Below are 10,757 nucleotides of genomic sequence, written 5' to 3' on the forward strand. Positions count from 1 at the left end.
CCAGATTAATGAGTTTTCTTTATTTATGACTAAAAACTTTATGCTCTCTAATATATTAAATAAAGGAGAAACCATGATCTAGTTTATAGTTTCTATTCTCAGGATTAATTGCTTTTTTAATTAAGAATTTCTGCATTGGTTATAACTTTAATTATCCAGTGAATATATATTTACACTTCCAAAAGTATATAGGAATTTAACAAATTTCAATTTTAAAACTTGAGTGAGTCAAGGGATATATATAAAATACCAGTGCAGCCAGGATGTTTGGTTAAGGTTTTACAATAATCTAAGGAAAATGAGCAAATATTGGTACAAATCCAGTCATGGGATTGAAACCATGCCTGGTAACACGTTGATATAGCAAGTGTGTTAGGAGTTATTATCAGACAAAAGGTCAATTAATCAATATACCAAGTATTTACATGTTCATGGATGACTGCTGGGGGCAATGTAGAACATACATAAATCATTCAAAAATCACTATGAAAAATTATAGTTTAGAGGCAAGAAAACCATCTGATTCAAATTGTAACATTACCACTTAGGAATTATATGGTTTTTTGCCAATTAACTTTACAGCACCTCTATTTCCTTCTCTGCAAAAATTCTGAGAATAATGTTTTCATTCCCCCATACAAGGATCGAAAATATCAATCTGTTTTGAAAATGGTAAGTCGCTCTCTAAATACAAGGTATCAATTAGTTTTAGGAATAACCTACTACATGACTAATTTGACCTAGAAAAATTCTGGGAACGGTGCTTTTAAACAGGTTAAGAAAGATCACTTCATTTCTGCCACGTGAACTGAGAGCTCATTGTCTTACACCAGCTGAAAATCTGTCAGATATGAGATGCTGACCAAGAATGCTGGGAAAATGCATGATGGAGTGACACTGAAAATAGCAGAGCCAGAGGCGACAATATGATTATATTAATTGTTAACCTACAGGACCCTAAAATTGTGTTGCAGCACTGGAGAGACAGTTGATAATACCTAATAATCCCAAGAACAAGTGTTTCATCAACAATGTAAGTTTGTACGTGATGCCATCCTGAAAGCAACTTTGATTTTATCACTGAGATTATATTCCCTGCAGCTTAAAGTAGATTTATTAAATCCCTTTTGTTCTAGACCAAGTTGTTTGTCTAAGCTTCAAATAAAAGTAACATTAGTTTGTTCCTTTTATGCTTTTTTTTCAATAGAAGCAAGGCAAGTTCCAGGAATGACACTATGATAAATTATAAAAAAAAAAAATTACCAATAGAATAAAGAGTACTGGTGTCACATGGGTTGTAAATTATTCTGACAGCCCAAGGCAACAAGCAGCAAACAATTTGTACAGAATATTTCAGGAAGGCATCACTCTCCAAACTCAGAGCTAAAGTTCCCATGGAAAGTTATTCATATAAGTGGGCTTATGTCATGAAAATTGTTCATCTGAGAACTGCAGCTAGCCACACAATCTCAAGGTGTAAATTAGATAAGGTTCTACTGAATCAGTATCTATCTAATAATATAGAGAATAGTGAACTAGTTTTTATCTTTTGGAAACTTCACTGGATTTAGGACTGAGAAAATTTAGCCCAGTGAAAACTTGAGTCTCCATAAGACTTCAGTTGGAGGATAAAGATTCTAATTCCAATTTGATAAGTAAGTAGATATTTAATTTTGAGCAAATAAAATAAATTCCCTAAGATTATTTTCCTTATCTATGAATGAGATAACAGATAGCAGAAAAAGTATTATTGAATGTCTTTGTTAAAATAATCAGATGAAGCCATATATCCCAAATAGTCAGAATCTACTAAGTGCTAAAAACTATATTCACTAAATCAGAGTTCTAAATATGGCATTGTGTTATTTGCACAGCTGACCTTTTTTTCTATTAATTTTGCATAATTACTGTGCCTTTATGTTGTGTGTCTCTTTGTTTTAGTGGCCCAACCCCAGAAAGAACACAGACATAGAGAATTTCCTAGACCCCTTTATCTTCTTTTGCCCTTGCCTTTCTTCCATCAGTTTTTCATCTCTCGTTTCTGCCGTCCACAGTAAAATATGCTGGGCGGGCTTCCTCCTGGACCAGCACTAGTGTTCTAAGTGAAGGTGCTGTCATTCTCTTTGTCTACTACTTGCAAAACTTCAGTGATTTAAGAAAATTCTTCTTGGCTCAACTCCCCTGAGTTCAGCAAGTATGTTTCCACTGCCCTCGTTATTTCTGTTCCTAATTGCTAATAGGAAAAAATAAAATAAAATCTCAGCAGTAGAAACTGCAGAAGGTGCTACTTTACTACGGAGGCTTCCTATAGTCTGCCAAAAATTTTTCTTTTATTCTCTTCACTATATGAGTTAGATTTAAGGAATTAGTTAAAACAGTGGAAATAGATATGTTGAGATGAGTATTGGTTGGGAGTGTTTTCCCATTATTCAAAAAGCCCTTTCTTCTCTAGCTGTCAGCCTGGGTTCAAATCCTGACTCTAACACACACTAGGATCTTCAGCATGTTACATGAGTTCTGAGCCTCTTGGTTTCTCCTGTAAAATGAGGAAAAAAATATCACATTCATCATAGGATAATAGTTAGAATTAAATGAGTTAATGGTTGTAATGATTTAAAAACCAATGCTGAACATGGTAAAACTGTTACACATTAGCTATTATTATTGTTATTCAATCTTCTACAATATATCATGCTACTTAAAAGGAATTCCATCATCCTTTAGGGGTTATACTTGCCAGTTAACTCTCATATCCACTACATATACTCTGTTTTAATACATAATGAATGTAATATCTATGTACACATATACAACCAAATTCACATATAATTAATCATTAAAATTCTTCTAAATATTTTGGTCAGCTATATTAGTTTCTTCAATGTAGTTGGTAATTGGTTAGACAAAAGAGAGATAAGGAAGCAAGTTAAGGAATATTGGACAACATACTCTGTGAACAGACATTCCTAATATTGTTACGATCTTTCTTTTTCAACAACTGTAGCAACACTGTTTTTTCTCCTATATTCTTAGTCACCACATGTTACTGAAGTCTTCCTGCACATGGGCTGTACCATATCCTTGTAAAGGTTAGAAAGGAGGGAGGTGGGCAGAGACTAAAGCAAGAATTCTATTTTTAAAAAATTATGTATAAAACCCTACACCTGCTTATGTTCATTTATTTAGAAAATAATAACCTCATATTCTTGGCCAGTAACTGTCACAATTTCCTCTTGAGATTTCCATTATTTTGATATTCTCAGATATATTGCAAATGCTACAGCTAAAGCTGTGTGAGCTATTTAATTAAATATAATTTTATGACTATAATTTAGTACCAAACTTTAGGGTTAAGTATAATGACACTGATGGCATTTCTGTGACTGCCTTCCTAACAATTTGAAAAGAAGTGTAAAGAACTCCAACTCAAAAGTCAGAGGACTCTGTTTGAATTACATCCCTACCACTTACTTATCTGTCAGACTAGAGGAAAATTACTTGCCTCTCTGAGCTTCCATTTCCTTTTTTGTAAAATGGAGATTACAATGCTTTCTAACTCAGAAATCTCTTATTATAGGAAATAAAAGACAAATGCACCATTCAGCTCTGCTCTGCAAGGAGAATAATTGACCAAAGGCCTTCAGTTGCCACTCCTCTGAATGTACAAGGTGTTTGTATGAGACCATGCTTCCCGAGGGTTGCTCCAGACAATTAAAAACAGGGATAAGGAATACAATCCTATAGATACAGATAGTAGGTACACTTGTGGTGCCCATAGCATAATGTATAACTTTTTGAATCACTACATTTTACACCTGAAACTAATGTAACAGTGTGTGTCAACTATACTCAAATAAAAAAAAAAATTAAATACAAAAAGGAAAAAAGAACTGTGAGTGTTCAAGCCAAAGTAAGTTCACTCCTGAGAGAATAAGACTCCTTCAATGAAGACTTTGGCAAGAAGATTCCAATGGGCTTGGCCAAACCTTTCTTAGACCCGGGCTGCAGTGTAAGATCCTTTATACCCATGCTTCCTCCTTCCCTCTCTCCTTCATACTGTCTAATCTGTACTGAAATCAGGAAAAAAAAATCCTCTTGTGCTCTTCACTCTAACTCTTTATCCATCTCATACATTTCCCACACTAAGACTCTTACCTTTAATGATATCTTGACATCTGCAAATCCAACCTAGCAAATCATATAACATAGTACATGACACATAGTAACCACTAATAAAATGTTAATGACCTTATAGGAATAGACACCTAATGGAAGAAAGAATTCTATACACATTGTGTGAAGTGAATATACAGAATTTTATTTTCTCCAGCACAAAATGTGTATGTTCTTGCACATAATGTGAAAATGGATTTCTTTTTTTATTTTACATTGTAGCAAAATCATCAGTATATTTTATTTCTGTATAGATTTTCCTCAATACCTTCTGTAGCCATATTTTAATAATTCTGACAATATTTTTACCTAAAATAGTGAGTTAAAAATTTAGAATTTAGCCTTATTCTGTCTAGGCTATTTTAAAGGTATGGAGATCACACGAAAGAGACATTCGAACAAGAAAAAAAGGAAACAGTCTTTTAAAGGAATTGGAGTTAAAAATAAATGGCAAGGGAAATCCCATGGAGCAATGACATGTGTGCATGTCAGGGGGAGGGGATGGTATCAGAATGTGCTAAGGAGGAAGAGTAGAAAAAAGTAGAAAAGAATCAGAAAGAAGAACAAGAGCACAAGCACTCACAAGAAATGGAGGAGGTTTAATTTCTCCAAAAGATGAAGAAGCAATTTCTTGTTCCATATCATTTCTCTTCTTTTCCCTATATCTGCACAACAGAAAACTGAAGTTTGTCATTCTTGCTCTGTAATTTCTGGATAGCCACCTTTGATTCTAGAGTTGCATTTGTTATTAAAAAAAAAAAGGCATGCTTAAAAAAATGCATGCTTATGTGCTATTATTTTGATTCTACAAACTTTATTAGGAACTTGTTAAGGGCTAAAAATTGTCCAGAGGATTCATAACTAAAAACAATATGTTTCTTGCTTTTCAAGGCTCTACACTGAAGTGCAAGCATTAAAAAAATCATATACTGTGTAAACTGCTTTATTAGAAGACTGTACAAGTGGTCTGGAATGATCAGAGGGAAAGATTTGCTCTGCCTTTAAGAGTAGAAATACTCTAGGGCACTTGGGTAGCTCAGTAGGTTAGGCTCATCTGCCTTTGGCTCGGGTCATGATCTCAGGGTCCTGAGATCGAGCCCTGCAATGGGCTCCCTGCTAAGCGGGGAGTCTACTTCTCCCTCTCCCTCTGCCCTTCCACACCCTGCTCATGCTTCTCTCAAATAAATAAAATTTTTTTAATGGAAATACTCTATAAAAAGTGAAATTGCACAGAGTCTTGAAAATAGGCCTTCTCCAGTGAGATGGGGTCAAGAAACATCTGAGGCAGAGGGAATAAAAACATAAATAAATTCATAGAAGCATGGGGAGCCATGAAACACCCTAGGAATGACAAATAATTCCTTGTGATTGGAGCTAGGTTGACATAGATGGACGAGAGCATGGCAAGAGATGAGGCAGGGTTGGTGAAAAGAGGTCAAATTATGAGTAGCTGTGTGCTATGCTTTTATTATAGGGAAGAGACCGTTACTGTCAAACTATTAAGAAGACTTGTTGAAGCCTCTCTGTTTATCTAAAACTTCATCTCTCATTCTTATTTCCCAATTGTTTACTCAGAGAAAACTTTCTTTCTAATCACCATTTTGGACTATATAGGAAGAGATTTCAGATATGTAATTTAGCAAAACAAAAATATTAAAACCCATTTAGTTTCCATTTGTTCTGCATGTCAGCATTCTGCAACTAATTTGGTTCGTATAGCATGCTTTTCCTTCATTCCAAGTTTTGCTAAAATTTATTCTTTGAAAAACACAAAAACATGCCTCATGTTCAAAGTTAAAAATTTTACCTGAGGGATTTGAGATCTATGAATAAGAAAGTCTGTGAAAAAGTGGTTTTTCCCATTGGTCTATATAAATGCCAAAAAAAAAAAAAATCACAAAGTTAACTGCCCTCTTGTCACAGTGCAATATTAACAAAATATTCCTTAGAAGAACCCTTAATTTGATGCTGGTACTTTGGGGACTGAACAGAACTAAAGTTTTAGTTCTATATTCTGTTCATCTGGTAAGCAGAGAGAGTTCAGTCTTCCAGCCCCAGTCTACAGAGGAAAAAGAGAGAGAGAAAACTCTTACAGTCCTATTGCCAAATCTTATTGCATGACCTCTCAGACTAGCAATTTTGGATCAGTAATAATTGCAAAGTTAGGATCAACTGTATTTGCAAAATTTAAAACCTCAATATCATGTTAATAGGGCATGGGTTTAATCAGTCAGCCATGTAAATTTATTTTTAATCATTAGAACAACTTTCACAAATTTGAACAAGTTTCTTTTCAAGCCAAATTGTTTTGTGTGAAAATTCCTTTTCATCACTTGAGCCACAGCTTTATTTTATTCAGTACCTGAGCCAGATCCCTATTACTGAAGAAAAAACAAAACAAAACAAAAAACCAAAAACAAACAACAAAAGAAACCTACACTCCTTTAAGACTTTAAACTGGGCAGTTGTAGCCTGAAACATTAAGCATAGAAGTCATCATTCTAGAAAGGGAGCATAGGGCTCATCTGCAGGTCCAATATGGAAATGTTTTATAATGATTCAGGAAACTCAATCCCTTTAAAGTAAATCATTAGGAACTTCGATGCTTCAGAAGTCTAGATTATGGATTCTCCATTAGTAATTTGATAACTTCTAAAGTTATAAAACATAATATTGGGAAGGAAAAATTTTTGAAAAATCTCATCTTTTCAAATTATGTTGAAGGTTTTTTCAGATAGAATTTTTTTGTAAAAATGTAGAATGATTCCATTCTAAATGGACTCCAGTGGATTTTTTTCAAACATTGTGTTGTTTTGTGGGGAAGGGAGACTGATACAGGTAATGATTCAAAAAAACTAGGTATTGTAACTATTTGTAACATAAAGATAATATATTTAAAGCATGTGAATACTTCATCAATCTATTCCTTAGGTACTAGAATAAACCTATCTAATATTATATGCTTGCATTGTAAATCACTTACAGTCATTTGAAAAGTATAGTAATTATCAATGGTATTACCCTTCCTCTAATGCATTGGACTTTGGGACACATCCTGCAATGTATTTTCTCATTCCTCTGCAAGTATGTACCTGCAATATAAGACTAAGGTGACAATAGTAAAATTTCCATGACATAAAGATTTCCATATAAAAATTTAAATACCTTAAATTGTCAAAACCTGCAACTACAGGCAAGACATACTTGTATAGGGGCACCCGGGTAGCTCAATTGGTCAAGCGTCTGCCTTCGGCTCAGGTCATGATCTCAGGGTCCTGTGATCGAGACCCACATCAGGCTTCCTGCTCAGTGGGGAGCCTGCTTCTCCCTCTCCCCACTGCTTGTGCTCTCTCTCTCTCTCAAGTAAATAAATAAAATCTTTAAAAAAGAGACATACTTGTATAAAGATACTTTTAAAGAGGAGATTCTATTAAATTTTATTTAATGGAAAACCCATGTACACATGTTTATCCTCATCCTTGATATGTTATATGCTCTTTGACTAATTTTCCATTCATATTATCAGTCTTAGAGTGGACGTTCAAAGGATCTGTGACCAAGACATGAAACTTTAAGGAGACATCATATTTAGACAGTGTTATATGATTTTTTGTTGTTGTTGTTATTGTTTATCATTGATATTTTGTTCCTTTCCTTGACATCTATGTTTTGATCAACATCAATTTCTGCAAATAAATTAGCCATGATTTTGAAAGGGATTACAATGAATCTGTACATTAATTTGGGGAATATTGTCATCTTAACAATATTATTTTTTCCAATCCATGAACATGGGATATCATTCCATTTATTTAGGTCTTTAATTTCTTTAAAAAATGTTTAGTAGTTTTCAGTGTACAAGTCTTGCACTTTTTTTTGCCAGATGTATTTCTAAGTAGATTTTAAAATGATATTTTAAATGGGATTGAAAACAATTGTATATAAATACAACTGCTATTTTGTATATTGATCTTGTATTGTGCAAACTACTTTTACATTTAAGGGAAGTTTGCTGGATATAGAATTCTTGGTTAAGAGTCTTAATTTTTCAGCTCTTTGAATATGCTATCCCACTGCCTTTTGACCTCCATCATTCTAATGAGAAGTCAACTGTTCATTGTGTTGAGATTCCCTGTTTATGATGTTTTCTCTTGCTGCTTTCAAAATTCTGTTTGTCTTTGATGTTTGGCAGTTTGTCTATGATGATATGCTATGACTGTATCTCTGAGTTTAGTGTACCTGATTTTCAGATGGGTAAATTTTTTTTTCAAATTTGATATTTGACCATTATTTCTTGAAGTATTCCTTTGTATCATTTTTCACTCTGATTTCCGATAGATACACTTGATATTACCTCACATATCTCTGAGTTTGTTTTCATTTTTCTTAATTCTTCTTTCTTTCCTTCAGTCAGGGTATTTTAATTGACCTACATACAAGTATGTTAATTTTTTCCTCTACCAATTAAAATTTGCCTCTGAATCTCTCCCTGAATTTTTCATTTCAGTAATTATAGTTTTCAATTCCAGAATTTGTATTTGGTTCTTTTTTTTAAAAAATAACTTCTTTATCTTTATTGATATGTTTTATTTTGTGAGGCTTCCCTTTAGAAATTATTCTCTTTGCTGAACATATTTATAATGACTGATGTAAACTCTGTCTTTTAAGTCCAGCGTATAAGTTCCCTCAGGAACAATTTCTATTCCCTTTTTATTTTTATTTGTTTGTTTCCTTCATACATATAGGACAATATTTTCTTTTTTCCTTGCATATTTCACATTTTTAAAATTATGAACACAGTCCAATTGAAGTATTGAAAAGTGGCAAATCTGGAAATTGGATATCCACTTTCTAGGGTTTGTAGTTGTTGCTTTTTAATATTGCAGCTTGTCATGGTTCTTTTTCTCTGTTTAGTGACTTTCCTGATCTAATTCCTTAAAATATATTTTCTTTGTTGTGTGTGGCTAGTAAAGCTTCTCATTGATTAACTTAGTGGTCAGATAATGTATGGATAGGAATTTTCTTAAATGCAGTGAATCGATAAATTTTCCATGTCTTGCTGAAGGGCTTTGTATGTGTATTTGGGGACATCTTTAATGTTTCTTCAATTTACACATCTGCCTTAGCCTTCACTTTCTCATTACACAATGTCTCAAGGTCAGACAGAGTTGAGAGATTAAGATCTTTTCATACCTTCCCTGGGCATTTACAGAGCTCTATACATGTGTGTGGCCTTTTAGGTACCCCAGGAATACTGCTTTGAAAATTGAAGAATTTCAAAATTCCCTACTGACATCCTTTTACACCATATTTTCTTTTCATGCTTTTCAGCCAGTCACTCATTTGCCCCACTGAGTAAATTGCCAGCTGAGGCAATTGTGATGTTAAACAATTGCCACTGATTTTTTGACAAACACTCTGAAAATAGATCTTTTAGTACTGAAGAGTTTTGGTTAAGGTAAAATATATATAGAAGTCTTGTGAATCAGGCTTGTCCAGAGAACCTTCAGATATGTGAAATAGTGACAGTTCTTGAGAATGGGGCTTTTGGGTGAGCTATAAATTGATTCTATCCTCCTTCATAGTGTGTGCTGGTCATCTGACTTTCAGAGCTACTGGGGTTATAAGACTGATGATTTTTAAATCTACTGCAGGATTGGAAAGAGACTTATGAAAATAGGACAAGGTAAAATGCCACAAAGTTTACTATTCCTACTGAGATTCAACTGTTTCATTGAATAAACACCCCTCCATTGTTGCACCCACTGATTAATTTCTAGAATTTGAAAAGGCTGTTTTTGACAATTTTTGCCAATGTTCTTATTACTCTTATGTGAGGATCAGATTTTTAGAGGTTTTTCTCTCCTACATTCACTGGAAGTGCTTCCCTCCTTCATTATGATTTTTATAAACAGAATAAATGAAAACCTTAGATATTTTTATAGCTCTCCACTTTATGTTAGTCAAATGAATTTGGAAGGAAAAGAAAGATGTCTAATTGATTTTTGATTATTGTACTAAACTATATTGTTATTTTCTAAGGATAGATTACTACTCAAAAATAGAACTGTTGAATCTAAAATAATTCTAAACTTTGTATAAAAACTTCACTTTTTAAAGAAACTAAATACTTTGATCCCATTTCTATCTCTAAATCCCATGATCAATACCTGTCAATACCTGTACTATCAATACCTAGTGCTCCATCATGATGAGGCTATATGCTATTTAAATCTATTTACCTGCATGTGTGTGTGTGTGTGTGTGTGTGTTTAAAGAATAGCATATAGCCTGATAATAATGGTGTATTAGGTATCTATCAAAGATTTTATATGTGTATGCATATTCTTATTGTTAAGTCTATTAAATTGCAAACTGTGTGTGTAAAGCTAAGTGTGTATGGTTAGATGTGGCTGTATTTAACCATCTTGTTATGCCTGTTAGGTATTTTCATAGTGCCTTATAATTAACAGACATTCAACATTATTTCTGAATAAAATATAATCGCCAGTTATTGTCCAATATCTAATGGGTCTGCTACATAAATATTTTCCCATAAGTGAATAAATAATGTTTACCTACAT

The sequence above is a fragment of the Zalophus californianus genome, chromosome 13 (assembly GCF_009762305.2).
Source record: "Zalophus californianus isolate mZalCal1 chromosome 13, mZalCal1.pri.v2, whole genome shotgun sequence".
In the NCBI taxonomy this organism is placed as follows: domain Eukaryota; kingdom Metazoa; phylum Chordata; class Mammalia; order Carnivora; family Otariidae; genus Zalophus; species Zalophus californianus.